The sequence below is a fragment of the Vespa crabro genome, chromosome 17, assembly GCF_910589235.1.
Source record: "Vespa crabro chromosome 17, iyVesCrab1.2, whole genome shotgun sequence".
NCBI lineage: Eukaryota > Metazoa > Arthropoda > Insecta > Hymenoptera > Vespidae > Vespa > Vespa crabro.
The window spans coordinates 660,712-677,860 of record NC_060971.1 but is presented as its reverse complement, the minus strand read 5'-3'; the positions used below and the strand labels follow the sequence as shown (position 1 = coordinate 677,860).

The window sequence follows — 17,149 nt, the reverse complement described above, 5'->3', positions numbered from 1 at the left end:
GAAGAAGGTGTTGAATACCGAGCATCGCTTCGCCCTATTTTTCCTCAGATATCGTTAACAAGAGGGAACCAATTCAAGGGTCAGTAGGAACTCACGAAAGAAATATAGACGCGAGCAATGATATTCGTAGCCTCTTTCATCATTTCACCGAATAACTAAGTTAAAGTAAATCTTTCCTGGCGCATTTTGACTGCTCTATTGTGAAGGAAAAAGAGAAATCAAGAGCCTCGCTCCCGTATAAGATTCCGAAAGGATTGACCGAAAAAGAGCCGCGTGATTATGTTGGTGTAATTGGGAGGCTGTATGCACTTTGGTTAATCTACAGCCTTTCAAGATCCAACTGTTGACGTCACAACATATATAAATAGCATTATCTGATATCGATAAAACAGAAGTCTACTCTAACAACGGTCGCTGAAAATATTACATTTAGTAAAGTATAGTAAATTACTAGAATTGAAATCTTGATAACATATCCGTCGAATATACGCCTGACAATATACAAACAGAAATTATCTATCTGCGGTCGATAAAATTTTCAGTGATGATATCTAATTTACAGTTTCATTAAATAATTAAAATTATTTCGATTAATCTGAGATTATACTTTTCTTTATTATCTCGGTTATTTGTAATTAAAATGGAAAAGTAGCATTCATCGTTATGGAATTATTACTTTCCATTTTCTTAAATATTGTTTATATTTAACCCAATTTTTTGTGGAAATTTTTTCGTCAGTTATTCCATTCCATTTTAATTATATAATTATTCATGTTTCTTTCTTCAAATAATTCAATGTTTAAAAGACACTTTGACTCCCTTAATCGTTAACAGTTTTTTGACGATGTAAAGAAATGTTTCAAGATTCAATGAAAAAATTAGACATTCAATACTTCCTTCACTTACAGCGCAGATAAATAAGCTCATACAATAATATCTTACTCAATGCTTTTCTATTCATCAAGAATGTATTATAAAAAAATTTCTAATTACGTTAACAACTCTCGAATTCGAACGTTCGATCTTTATTCATTGTCTTAAAATACCAACCGGATTTTTAGAAAAACAAAATTTAAAAAACGAATAATATAACAATCCTGACCATAGTTTGAAAAGTTGCCTCTACTCTATAGCTTATGTTAATGCAACCATTACGGTCATATAGCTAAAAAAGTAGAAGGACATGCAAAATAAAAGATAAGAAAGTAAATTTTGCAAAAGTTGCAAAATATTGTCGAAAGAAATCTGACTCGGTTGCTCGTATTTATGAATATTCAATAATGTGCGCCTCCATGCGTTCCCCTTGAATTATGATGATTAATGTGAAATGTAGAAGGAGAAAGGGAAGGGGTCAACTTTCACGACAAGAAATGATTCGATACTATTTAAAAATAGAATAAACCAATAACTTAGAAGAAATGAATGTCATTCAAGAAATAATGAAGTCTTATTCTCGCATGTCTATTATAACTATCTCAACAAAATTTATCTGATTTAATAATAATTAAAAAAATAATTTATGAACGTTTCCATCTGATTTGAATGAACAAAGTTCATTTTTAAAAGATGAGATTGATTTCTATATAGCACTACGGTGGTTATTCAGTTTCGCACCGCTAACGTACAATCGAATTTAACCATTTCGAGCGGTATAATCTGATACACCACGATCAATCATCAACATTCTTTTCCTTTTTTTGCATGTTCTTATCATCTTCATGGATAGTTCGAGAAAAACTGTCATTTTAGTCAATTTGCATATTTAGAGCTAATAATAATAAGATAACCGAGTTTTACTAGGATAATTACTGATACACAATAACGAAACGTGAATATCGCAATTTTTTTATCTTTATATTTTAATTACATTCTTACAGATTTAAATTAACATAATGCTTTTTATCGCGTTTATCTTCCTCACGAGTTTTCCTGGATCCATAGAAGACATCGCGTTATTCCATTAATTTCAGGGAACACGGCAATATAAACAATTAATTTTGCAGGAAAATCGACAAATTCCGAGCCTAGCGCTTAGTGTAATTTCATCGCAACCAGTCTTTAACTCTGTCGCTTAGCATGAAAACCTCTGCGCAATTGAGAGTCATAGCTGACCATGGTGCGAGAAAAGCAACATAAGGTACTCTGATAGTTAGGAACGTATAACAATAACAAATCTTTTGTTAATATAACAAATCTTTTTGTTAATATAAACAATAATATTTTATGTTTAATTTGAAGTAACACATGATCTTATTCAAATTAATAAATATGAGATATTCCGATTATGAATATTTAATTTTACGTTAAGTTCAGAAAATATGCGTGCAAGTGTACTATAACTATCATTTCAGAATATATACTTATTAAAATTTAAATTCATTAGGTGACATTTAAATTGATAAATTTTTTAATTAACTACTTTTTTATACTGTTAATTAATTAATAGTATGAATAGTTTTATTTCGTATGAAATGCTTCGTATTTAAGAATCCCTCATATTATTTTAATGTTACTTTTGATTATGTTTTATAATGACATACAATAACTATTTTTTCAAAAATATTTTTTGTAATTGTAATTATTCGTTCATTGTTTGTTTTTCATCATCAAGAAGTGCAAATTATTTGCTATTCCGGGGACTTTTAAAGTTGTACGAGTGACTCAACAGAATTTTCCATTCTCGTGACTGTCTGTTATTGTTAGAAATATTTTTGAAGCATTGCATTCATTATTATTACTTGAATTTTTTTCTAGCAATTCCCGATTAATACTATTTCTTTAAATAGGCTAATAAGATATAGAAAAATAAGCTTGAAATTTGAAAGGAGAAATTAAAAAATATAATATATATATATATATATATATATATATATATATATATATATACAATACATAAATAATTAACACTAAACCTACCGACATTTCATGGATACCTATTCCGATCGTGAGTGGTTAAATGACAGTTTAAAAAAAACATATCTTAATATAAAATGAGATTTCAACCGATTGGATAGTAAACAAAATATTTTATTTTATTTAGAAATTAATAATGTAAGTTTTAAGTGTTTTTAGATCATTTTTACAACGTTACAGTATTTTTTTTTACCTACGTATTTTTTACATTGTATATAGTTTGTATTATCAAATCGAATAAACCTTATAATTTTCGTAATGTTATTTTTGTTGACAGTTGTCAAGAAAAATGTTGAACCACATTTTTTGTTCTATAGATATGATTATCTATATTTTCAGCCTAATATGCGCCGCATGCATACAGAAATCCAATAAATGCATATAATTTTGCAGTAGATAAATCGCATTTAGTTTTCAATATTTGAAATAACTTTATTACTCTGTATTTTCTTATTGGCGTTATGATCAATAATCAAGGAAAATGTCAACTCAATTCTACCTATCATAATATTTCATTTAATGCACCCTGAAAATATAAATCGGTGCTTTTCTGCGATTAGATCTTTATTTTATTTTTCGCCAAACAGTTCCCTCTGTAGCAGTTTGGATCTCTTATTCATATTCACTTTTGGAAATAAAAATCTCTTTCTCTTTCGTTCTTTGAGTATATTCAAAGTCATTTCAAAGTCATTCTCATCAGTGTTCGAATCGGTGTCAAATAGATCATAATTATTTAAATATGTCAAATAGATCAAGATCATTTTCGATATCAGGAATCTTCTGATCATCTTTCGAACACACTTCGTCAATATTATTTATTTTATCTAATAATTTGATATTCTTCGAATGTCTTGACATTTTCGGGATGAATATACAAATGATAAAGTAAAAACTAAAATATAAAAGTGTAGATGAAACGGGGTAAAAAAATGGGTACATAAATAGACAAAAGTTCAAATATAAATCTTATTACATATATATATATATATATATATATATATATATATATATATAACGAATTTTGTGTGTGATAGCATATAAACTGTAGCAAAAACAAATAATTACATGTATAAAATAAGAACTGTAAAAACGTTCACTTAATTTTTCATGTAATTTGTTATAGTGAATAAGTAATTAATAAAGTTTTTGAAGATCATTCTTATTGCTAATTTCGAAGTTTTGATACATTAATATTTTTATAGATTCTCTCTTTCTTTCTCTCTCTCTCTCTTTCTCATTATCTATGGCTTTATAATGAAAGATAAATTTCTAATATGACTATAAATAATTTGTATTACGACTACTCGGGTTAATGTGCTTTCTCGTGATCGGAATGGCGTGAAATTTAAATATTTATATAATATTATTTATGAATATTATTTAAGAATTTAAATAAAATAGAAATAATTATTATCATAATAAATAAATAATTTAAGATGTCATATATTATAATATATATAAATAAATTTTTATAATTATTCTTACTATAACTACGAATGTGATTGGGTAGTTACTTATAATATAAATTATAACTGATAAATAATTAATATTTATTTAAAAATTAAGAATTTTAAAATATTTAATTATTTTATAATCTTGTTTAATTAATATTAAGAGGAATTTAAAAGTAAGGAAAGTTATTTAAATAAAAAATATTTCTTAAATTAAAAAAAAAAGAAATATTTAAAAATAAAAATTTAATAATAATATAAATATAATGTATAAATAGTTAATTAATGTATATATTTAAATTATATAATATATTTATTAATAAATTATTATTATTTATTATATATTATTATTCTAGAGTGATCGAAGAAAAACTATTAAAAAAATGATATTTATTAAGAAAAAAAATTTTCTTCCATCTGATCTGTCTTTTAAAATCATTTAAATTATGTAAAAAAATATTTTTTACATTATCACAAATAGAAGAGATATTTAAGTGGTCTAGTTTAAATGGAATATATTTAAAGTTGAACGATTACTTTTTTGTGTATTCATTTCGATACATAGATTGTATATTTCCTCCTCCCACATATTTTTTATCCTTAGCATCCAACGAATGCTCATGGTCAAATAATCTGCATGATAATATGTGGTCTTTGAGAAAAAATTTAAGGGTACAAGTACGAGAACGTCAATATTCACACCATAACATTGCCGCCATCATACTTAATCGTTAAACGAAGATTCTAGGGTTCATTTCTTCGTTTGATTTTTTCCGTGATACTTATCGATGACCATTAATCCAAATATTATATTCACTTTTATCGCAAAATATTACGTCTATCCAAAATTTAATAATTTAAGAAATATATTTTTTAGTGAATTCAACACTTTTTTTCCATACGTCATGGAAATAACATATGGTTTTTCTCATTATATGCATTTTTTTGAAATTTATTATATAAATTTTTTCGTAATACCCTTTGGATCATTCGGACATTCGAAACAGTTTTATCAGCAAACTTTAGAAGAATAACATTAATTTTCGATGCATTTATTTTCGAACCTTCTTTAACTTTTTGAAAAAGTTTTTGAAAAACATTCTTCACTTCTATTTAACAATCTCTTTCTCCTTTAACTAGTCTTATTATTTATTCTAGCTTTATTTTCAAATCTAATGGTAATATTTCTTATAGATGTAAAACTTTTATTTATCATATTCCGGATTTTTTTAATGAGTAATAATTAAATATCTAAAATGGTTTCTGTTTCTTTTCCGGCCATAATAGCACATTATTGTATTCTGTTCTATTAAATTCTATAAACTAAGTATTCTGAAGTATCAGACCGAACGTTATAATGTCTCTATAGGAAGATCTGATTTGGATAAATCAATTGTAAAATACTATGCAGCAAGGAATCGTTACATTTCATTTTTTCGTAATTATAAATAATATTTTAATATTTTCTTCAATACTTTTATTTCCATATTATATTATTTTAATATTATATTATTTGAATAACAAGTATTGAATGTTCTTTTATTATCTTCTCACTTTTCATATTTCAAATGAAATATAAAATGTACCAATAATATTGTGATTTATTTTATATGCATGTAATGCAAGTTATATATACTTCATATTATATTGTATCAAAAGTTGGAAATCGGAGAAGGATGTGTAAACGAAAAAAGATACAGTCACGCTCATTCTTGGATTTAAAATCTTATTGTTTTATGCAAAAATAAAGAACTAACTATATTCTTGCAAAAAATATTTTGTCTATGCTCAAAGATTTCTGTACTTGTCTGTTTTTATTCGTGTAGGCAATGTTAATAGTAGTTCAATAGTAGTATAAATATATTATTATTATAATAATAAACATTGGGTAATGAAAAATTGATTGAATTTGTAAAAGAATATACCTTAATGGAAATTGTAATTTTTTATTTCAGAATTGCCGCCACTTAGCACCATTTATGTATCTCTGTTTTACATATATCTAATGGAGCGATCATTTTAGCCCATGGAGCTTCGTATGATATACGAAGTATAAATTCTTTAATGATCTAAGTGATTGAAAATATAATAATAATCAAAAAGAGAACGTAGCGTCAAAATAAATCGCAAAAAGCAAGGCATGTATTTTTATTTAAATAGATTCATTTATTTATTAACATTTTTGTTAATGTTATTATTATGTTCTTGGAAACGAATCAAAAAACATTAATAACTTATGATTATCTTTAACATTTAAAACAGCAACCTGCTTCCTTATTTTGAAATGTTTCTTATATTATGTGAAAAAATATTCTTATTTTCTCTTAAATAGTAACTGCATTCTGGATTTAAGAAAATTATATAGAATACATGTTGTTATTATGACTTTGTTAGCATTTCTATAGATTTAATAGAATTCTTTTGTACAGATGAAATTTTTTTTGTCATACTTCTTTCATAATGATGTGTATAATGCTAACTCCAAATCTAAAACCGAATGTTATAGAAAAGAGGAAATCACCAATAGTCAAAAAAATCTGCAAACACAATTATATTAATTATTATTCTTTATTTATTTTATTAAATGACTGTTAAAAAACTTGATCCTTATTACAAAATATGTTTTCAAAAAGCAAAAAGAAATGAAAAATGGACAAACAAGTGTGACTTGCACAAAAAATCAAAATATCAAGATATATCGTTTCTGCTATTCTATATGAAAAAAGGTTAACTATGTATAAAGTGCCATCAAGACAAAATGATAAAGATCATGAAGATTGGAATGTTCATTTGGTAAAAGCTTTATTACTTCTATTTTCGACCTGATATATTGAAATATATGAAATATTTTTGGATAATTTTAGTTTTGTAATAGCGTCTATTAAATGTCAACAAAGAATATCACATAAGAAACCTTTAGGAAATATCTTTAATAGGATTAATAATATATTATTAATAATATATATATATATATATATATATAAATATATATATATATATATATATATATATATATATATATATATATTATAAATTAAAAATAAAACTAATAATATATTCTCTGACGGCATAGTTATTTAAATCTTTTAATCTATAAGATAAAGTTATAGTTAAAACTATAAGATGTGCCAAATTATTTTTAAGATGAAAATAGATATTTTTTATAAATAAACTATCTACTTTTCTGCCTTCAAACTCTTTCTCTCTCTCTCCTATATCAATGTCAGAATCATTGAATGATTTTTATTTGAACGTTTCAGGATTATCTACTAAATCTTACTATCTTTTTTAATACTGTTGACTAGTTTTTCTCTTGACAGCAAATGTATTATACTGTTATAAAATTGTACAGTTTTTTACACACGTTAGCTATTTAAAAAATAACTTTAATATAATTACCAAATGTGAAAAACAGATAAGTACACTTTATCATTCTTCCTTATCTTACAAAAATGAATTCTAACAATGATTTCTATCTATGGAATGAGGAGAGTGTTATCAATTTAAAGGAGTTATTCAAATTATTCTCGAATATTTCATATGTATATTTTGGATGATATAGTTTTCATATTATATATTAACAATGGTATATAAATAACAAGTAGTAAAGAAGTAGAAATTAAAAATATAAAGAATTAAAAATAGTCTGATTTTGATTATTTTATTTTTCAAAAATTATTTATGGAGCTTTTCCACGGAACTCTAAGTCACCTGTACCTGCACCTACATCGGCTTTTTTATCGCCAGGTCCAGTAAGACCTGGCCCTCGTCTGTAACCAGCACGGTCTTCTGTCTGTCTTGAAGCCTCGCTTCTTGAACCTGCGGCAGGCCTGGATTTTGAAGTTTCTGACCTAACTTGTTTCTTGAACGTAGATGGAACAGTCTCTGATAGTAGATGCAAGAATCCACGTAAACATTCAATTCCCTCGTTGGTCAAATACTAATAAAAATGTCGCTAAGCAATTTACTCTTTGACATAACTTCTGGATTTGAGGGACTGGAGAATCATGAAAGAATTGTTATAAGAATGAAAGAACACACACAATGATAATTTATTTTAATATTAAATATTAAGATATAATTATCTGCATTGCTTTAATAACTTCTAAATTTAGAATTGTTTCTAACTCTTGATGCTTTGAAGCATGGTGGTCATTTTTCGCTACCATTACACCTTCTTTAAAAAGGTATTCGTATATGGCCACACGATTCTTTTTTGGCATCAACATCCTGATAATGATAAAAATATATTATCTTATGTTATTTCTGATAATTTGAGTTATTAAATACTGTATAATATCAATGATACATAATCTTACTAATTTGTTACTTTTGAGGCACTAGCAGATAGAAATATTAGATTACCGAACATATCTCATAGGCAATAAAGAAAATTGATAAAATTACACGTGTAAAATAAACCAGACATAAAAGATATCTGTATTTTATTTAATTTAATAAAATCTTAATTTCTCATATTATATAACATCAACAAATTATTACATGTTTAATGCAACATTATATGAAATAATATATTTTTAATAACCTATGTAACTCTTAACAAATACTTGATACACCTTGAAACTTAAATTGATTCGCAAAATTCTAATAAAATGATAATGATGGGTATAATGTAAAACGTACTCGACGTTCCTCTATAGATCTTCTTTAATCTTATTTAATTTCTTGTAGAATACTTGATGAAAACAACTATCTTATTCGAGAACACGAGGGAGAAGATGAAAGAATTCACTTCTTGCAGCCTCGCTAGTTCCGGTTCGCAGTGGTATGATTCTTTTCTTTAATTGTTGCTAATTCTGATTGGCCACGCTATTAGAAGCGACTAGTATGCCATGTTTCTTTTCTTTACGTAACGGCAATTTTGATTGGTCATATTAATCATTGTTGTCCAAGCGATCGACCAATATGGTAATAAACAAAAATGTAAAGTATATTTTATGATTGTATCCGAATACAATGATTTAAATTCATTATAATTCATTGTCTCGTACATATATTACGATATGTTACAAAGGAAATATTACAGTACTTCTTAATCCTTCGCTCTATTACTTTATATGCATTTATATTATATACTATTCTATATCTATTAATATTTATTACTAACATTATTCATAACATTATTTCACATGATATTAAAATTAATATCATGTGAAAATTAATTTTACTTTTTGAAATGAAACTTCTTAGGGCACTTTAGTGCAAGTTGATTAAGTAGAGATTAGAGTGAAACGAAAACTGAAACAGGGAGAGAAGTTCTATTCTTCAGTATAGTAATGTAATGTTCTGGTAAAAACTTCTGAGATTGCTAAGGATTACAAAATTCGAAACGCAATATTCGTAATACATACGCATATCTCTCTTTTTCCTACTAGGCTGTTTATCACTTTTTGCTCAAAGAGTGGAGCGGCAGGTATAGGTAAAATATAAACTACAGGGAACAGTGTCTCCAACATATGCCTATCGTATCGGTAATGTAACAACTTTTGTAAGTTGTATTTATTTCACGCGACATAACAATCGGTTTCGTGTAAGTTAGAATAAGTAGTTTAGTAGACTGTGAACTCACTTTTCAATCTCTCATATATAGGATTATGATGCTAGAATGCGTCTCCCAGTAATCTGTGCTAGATAGGATATCGGTACGGATTTATTTCACAACAAATGCGGAGAATATTGAATATAATTACTGCATATAATAATTAGTATATAAATTTGTGATAAAAGCAAGATTTTATAGAGTCTTTTGTTAAAAATAATTAGAGTATATTTTATGATTGTATTATTAAATATAAAACCTCGTATATAATATGGAAATGAACTCGTATTTTGATCCTTATACAACTATATAATATATATGTTCATTAATTATTATTTCTTTTAAATATTCGAAAAGGGTTAAACATATCTATCGATGGGCGGTCATGTGTCGAAATTATTGAAGATACGATTTGATGTTAGTGCATAAAATGACCACGTAAAATGACACATTTCTATTTCTGTTGTTATCGTAAATTACCGTCATTATATGTGTCATGATGTATTTAATGTAGGTATATTCTTCTATTTATTATATTCTTTTATATATTATTATTATAGTAATAGTAGTAGTAATTGAAATAATATAAAGTGAATTTCCCCGTTAGAATGAACTAATTTACTTCATTAGTTTCGTTAGACACGAACATAAGATTTTCTTGAAATACTAATCTAAATGCTTGCAAATATACTACACATTGCTTACAAAATCTCTATCTTTTTAATCTATAAAAATAATGAGGAATTACAAACATAAATCACAGTAATAAATCTTTTTTTCGATAAATGTCGAAAACAGCATTTACGCCGTCAATGAAGACAGAAGTAATTCTTGAACAATTGAAAAAACGTGTCATTTTAAGGACGAAGATTTAATCTAATGTATTGAATTTTCGAAAAATTATCTTCGAAAAAAATCGTGTAAAGTATGCTATTTTTATTCGAGGATAATTTATAGATAAATGAAAAGCTCTTTCAAAAATTCTAAAATGATATGCAGTAGATCCGTTTTTAAAATGAGAACATGATCATCAAAATTGTTCAAAAATTATGCCTGTTCTCATGATGACCTAAATCGTTAAGAAAGCCGGTTGTAATGAGTACGAGTGAAATAAAGTATTGAAATAGACATGACCGTTACTAGGCCGTTACTACGTAAAATATAAATACAACAATTACTAGTATATTGTTTACGAAGCCATTTATTGAAGCAAAAACGAAAAGGGACACGTATTACGTCGTATCATACTGAAAGTATTTGATTTATGTCAAGTGAAAACTTGTTGCGTCTTACGTTCCTAATTACGGGAGCGTGTTACGTTGCATTTCTCGTACCGCAGCTCGTGATAACGGTCGAATTGCATTAGGGACATCATCATCAATGTTATAAACCCACTGGTCGCCATGAAAAATAGCAACTTGGAATTTTTCAGTTTTCGAAACTATTGGGATAATGCAATGTCTTTGATGGATCCTGGAGAATTTATGAGGAAGATGCGTGATACAAGGCACCATGTAAATTTAAATTTATAACGATATATCTGAAGTATTGAGATGCAAAGATTTCGGTTGACTTACTGTTTTTAGCTTCAAATGTAAAGGTTGATTACTACGATGGTTCGTGTTGTCAAGAATGTCTCTCTCTTCCTCTATCATTCCCCCTTGCCATCTAACTTTTATTGATACAGACAGTATATACACGCGCGTATGCATGCAGGCACGCAGTAATTGTAAATATGACGAACCGAGTCGGAATCCATTCAATAAAATTGTGAAACACAATCAAAATTTATTGCAATAATAATCAACTTTTTTGCTGGGTATTGTTCCTCTACTTTTTTTTTTTAGATATGACGGATGTCTTAAGCGGTTAGTTACTGGAACTGTGGTCAAAATTTTTTTCTTTTTCAAAGAATCTTGTCGACACGAATAGTAAGACGATGAAAGATAAATGAATGTTCGAATTTGAGGGCCATTATTGTAATAATACGAATAATCTTGTGATACATTCTAGATGAATGCAAAAGTATTGTGTAATGCATCATTGCATGTGCTTACGTATGGATGCTATAAGTGGTAAAGTACAAAAAAAATGTACGTTTGTACAAAAATATGAATTTTAACATGAATTAAAATCTTCCTAATACATCGGTCAATTATATACGCCTATTAAAATATAAATATAAATATATATATATATATATATATATATATATATATATATTATATATAAATATATCTAAAATTTCTGGAACTATTTTAAAAGTCATTTGCCTTTGTCTTCTATATTATTAAGAAACATTAGATTGGAGAGGATACATTTGTATGACATTATGATTTTATGATTCTAACATAGAGCATCAAAAGGTGATGATTCGACATAGTATTTGTCGATCTATTATTATTTTCAATTATTATTCTATTAATATACTATTATTATTAATATAATATTAATATACTATAATATTAACAGAACCAACAATATTATGTAGTAGGATTTACATTTGAACTTTTGTTTATTTATGTACCCATTTTTTTGCCTCGTTTCATCTACACTTTCATATTTTAGTTTTTACTTTATCATTCGTATATTCATCCCAAAAATGCCAAAACATTCGAAGAATATCAAATTATTAGACAAAATAAATAATATTGACGAAGTGTGTTCGTAAGATGATCAGAAGTTTTCTGATATCGAAAATGATAATGATCTATTTGACATATTTAAATAATTATGATCTATTTAACAATCTATTTGAAAACTCGTGAGGAAGATAAAAAATATTAAGGCAAATTAAATCTGTAAGGATGTAATTAAAGTATAATGATAAAAAATTGCTACATTCACGTTTTGTAATTGTGTATCGGTAATTATCCTAGTAAAACTCGATTATCTTATTATTTTTAGGCTTAAATGTGAAAATTGACTGTGTAAAATAACAGTTTTTCTTGAACTATCCGTGAAGATGATAACAATTTGCACGGACAGGAAACGAAAGATCCTGTTTGATCGTTGTCTATCAGAATAGAATGTTCGAAATGGTTAAATTCGATTGTATGTAAGCGACACGAAATTGAATAATCACCGTACTGCTATATAGAAATGGACCATCAATCTCAACTTTTAAAATTGAACTTCGTTTATTCAAATCAGATGGAAACTTTCATAAACTATTTTTTTAATTATTATTAAATGAGATAAATTTTGTTGAGATAATTATAATAGATATGTGGGAATAAGACTTTATTATTTCTTGAATGATATTCATTTCTTCTTAGTTATCGATTTATTCTATTTTTAGATAGTATCGAATCATTTCTTGTGGTCAAGGTTGCCTCGTTCACTTTCTCCTTCTACATTTCACATTAACCATATGAAGAGAATGCAAACAGGCGCGCATTATTAAATATTCATAAATACGAGCGACGAGTCAGATTTCTTTCGACAATATTTCGCAACTTTTACAAAATTTATTTTCTTGCTTTTATTTTGCATGTCCGTGGTCTTCTTTTTTTTCTATATGACCATAACGGGTGCATTACATAATCAATAGAGGCAATTTTTCGAATTCCTGTGGCCAGGATTGTTATATTAACCGTTCTTCAAATTTTTTTTTCTAAAAATCCGATTTGTCTTGCGAAACGATGAAGAATAATCGGACGATCAAATTGGAATGTTGTTAGCATAGTATTAGAAATTTTTTTATAATACATTCTGGATGAAAAAGCATTGAGGAAGGTATTATTGTATGAGCTTATTTATCTGCGTTGTAAGTGAAGGAAGTATTGAAATGTCTAATTTCTTCATTGAATCTTGATACATTGAAAAATTTCTTTACATCATCAAAAAACTGTTAATGATTAGGGGAGTCAAATTGCCATGTAAACATTGAATTATTTGAAGAAAGGAACATGGATAAAAGAATAATTAAAACGGAATGAAAAAATTGTCGTGAAAATTTCTACAAAACATTGCATTAAATATCTGTAATATTTGAGAAAATGGAAAGTAATTATTCCATAACGATGAATGCTACGTTTCCATTTTAATTACAAATAATCGAGATAATAAGAAAATTGTAATCTCAGATTACACTTTTACTGAGATAAACGAGATTGTTAACCATCGATTTTAGATCGCTATTAGAAAACTATTCTTCCTTACTGATTGCCAATGAATGTCGAAATAATTTTAATTCTTTAAGAAAACTGTAAATTAAATAACATCACTGAAAATTTTATCGACCGCAGACAGATAATTTCTGTTTGTGTATCGACAGGCATATATTCGACAAATATATTACCAAAATTTCAATTCAAAGAATTGATTATACTTTTACAAATTTAATATTTTCAACAACCGTTGATAGGATAGACTTTTATTGTATCGATGACAGGCAATGAAACTTTTTTATATTAATGTACCGTAAAATTTACGAACGTGATTAAAAATTTACGATAGATTAATTATGATCTTTAACGAATATCCAAAGTGAATTAATACCAAAGTTTCAATTGCTCTATGGTAAAGAATGCTATTACGAAGTGAATTTATGGGTGCAAGCTATCAATTTTTATAGTACTCCATTTAGTATTAGAGATGTATATTTACGCGTACATGCTACAACTGAAATGTTATGAAAAAATACAGACTGGAAAAGAAATTGCGAAATCGTAAACAATATTTTATATTAGTATTGAAAAGGATTACGCAGAACTATATTTCTATTTGCATGATTTTCATATGTTTCATATCAGAATTTATTTAAAATGATGATGCAATTATTGAATTTTGTTATTAAATATCCTATTAGAATCGGTTATTAGATTAAGTAACTAAATGGAAAGAAGTACTTAGAACAATTCTTTTCTGGTAGGAACCTATCGGGATCGAATACGAATGGTCGTGGCCAATATTTTGCGCTTGTATGTAGTTTATAGATGAAAAATACTGCTGAACATCCTTTCGGTATAGTCCAATTTTTAGTAACTTAATATAATTAATAAATAAATTTTACTACTATATAATATATTCATAATATTATTAATGAAATATAAAACATAAAACAATGAAAAGATATATAACAAATTATTTTGTATGCAAGGGTACCTTGTAAATCTTGCGTCACTTTCCGTGCGATGACTAGAACTGCAGGAACGTAACGTTTCCTTGATCATGCGTTCCAAAAGTTTTTTTTTCTAATCATTTTTAATATCATTATATATTTTAATTCCAAAATACTTTTAATATCACTATATGTCAACGAAACGTTTGATTTAGTTCCCCATATACTTTGTCCTTTGTGATCGATGGAAGACATGATAAGAAGTTTATATGAATATAATTTTCGTCGAATACATAATGATAAATTATTAAGAAAATGTATTATATACGTACTTGAATATTCGGAAATGTAGCAAGCATTAAAAGTACAAAGCTAATGGTTGTGGCTTAAATTTCGTTTCTCTGAAAATAATATACAGTTTTCCTTAATTGTCATTAATAAAAAAAATTTCATTGCAACTAAATAATAAATACGACTTACAGGTATAACTATTGTATTGATTTCATCGCGAAAATCTTGCTCCGAATATATTTCTCCTTCGTGCGATGACTTGAATAAAAAATCTAGAACTGTCTTCGGCTATTTTCCTTGAAAAATGAACAAAAATCTATCATTAATAAATGAAAAGATTGAAAATTAAATTTTATTAAAGGTATGTTGGTTATTTTTGCCTAAATTTTCGGCTGTCAATTCCCGATTAATATTACTTCTTAATAGAGATTCCCTTTTTTCTTAGATTATTTTTAGGAACGAAAAATAACAATATGTATAGAAAATATTATATTAAATTTTTTTAATTTTGAAAAGAAGTAATGCAATTTAAAAAATATTTGGTTTAATGATATCTTACTATTAAGTCGGTTGTATCCAGGTAAGTTAAACACGCCTGAAATTTTTTTTTTCTAGTAATATTATAAAAAATTATGTTCGGATGTAACCATACTTTAAAGACCCTTTGTGTTGCTATGTCCATTGCACTAAAAGAACAAACGAAAAATGTTGTAAGAATATATAATGCATTACAAAAATAAAAGTATCATTATTATTACCATTCTATTGATTTAACTTATTTACAATCCGGATTTGTCAGCGAATTTATTCGCATATCCAGCGTGACATCTTTCAATAAAAAGTTTAGTAAAATTATAATAAATTCAAACAAATGTACATAAATTTTATAAACGTTTAAATGTTTCTAAATTAAAATACCATATATTACATCCAATGTACAGCGAAAGACGTAATGGAAAGCGTCTAATTCTTCTCCACTTAAAGTTTCAAATTTTTCCATTATTATGACAAAATGTTAAACGAATATATCCATATGTGACTTTACATTTTTTATAAGGAACATTTCATTTAAAGCTTTTCGATGTGGATTTCATACTAACATAAAATCACATCAAAAAGAAAGAAAGTATGCTTTAATTTACATATTTTATATATTACTTTAATTTACATATTTTATTTAATTTGTTTGTTTATACGTACATGTATATAAGAAAAAAGTAAAAAAGAGAAGATCTTGTACATATTCATATATAATAAATTCATTTGTATGTGTATATAAAGAAGCAAAAATATTTTCTTGTTCAATTTTATAAGATTTAATGTTACAAAAAAGAATATATTTTATAATACATATTTAATATAATTATTTATGTAATATTAAACAATGTAGAAGATATGTATTTCACAGTAATATTTGGACTATTGAGTACACTATTTCGAAAAAAAAATAAGAATACAAAATAAAAATATTATAAAATTATTAAAAATTATTAATATAACGCTAACAGATCTTACCATGATATATTCGGGATTGTCTACGATTACAAGTAATTTGGTGCCTATCCATACACGCCACAATAATTGTTTATTCTTACCAAGATTTAGTATTTGGTTAAATACAGCTAGAATAGGGATTATAAATAAATATAGGATAAAATACTTAAATATAAAAAATTGATGATATAAATTTATCTGTTGTATCGCGAATAAACAAATGAGCATTTCCAATAATTGGAAATGCTGTTGGATCAGAGATTTCTTTGATCTTATTAATCACGTGTAATTTATTTAAAAAGTGTTGTACTATTCCATAGAAAAGTCCAGATAAAATTGTTATAATAATAATTAATATTACAGTGAAATTCATGA

The 17,149-nt window shown here is 26.4% G+C and overlaps 1 long non-coding RNA gene across 1 annotated transcript; it reads right to left on the bottom strand.

Annotated features, from left to right (window-relative positions):
• Positions 1–8,390: 8,390 nt before the first annotated feature.
• LOC124429984 lies at positions 8,391–9,132 on the bottom strand. The gene is made up of 2 exons (XR_006943618.1): positions 9,009–9,132; positions 8,391–8,594 (listed from the first exon to the last, which is right to left on the bottom strand). It is a non-coding gene; the product is annotated as an uncharacterized LOC124429984 (long non-coding RNA).
• Between the last annotated feature and the right edge of the window lie 8,017 nt (positions 9,133–17,149).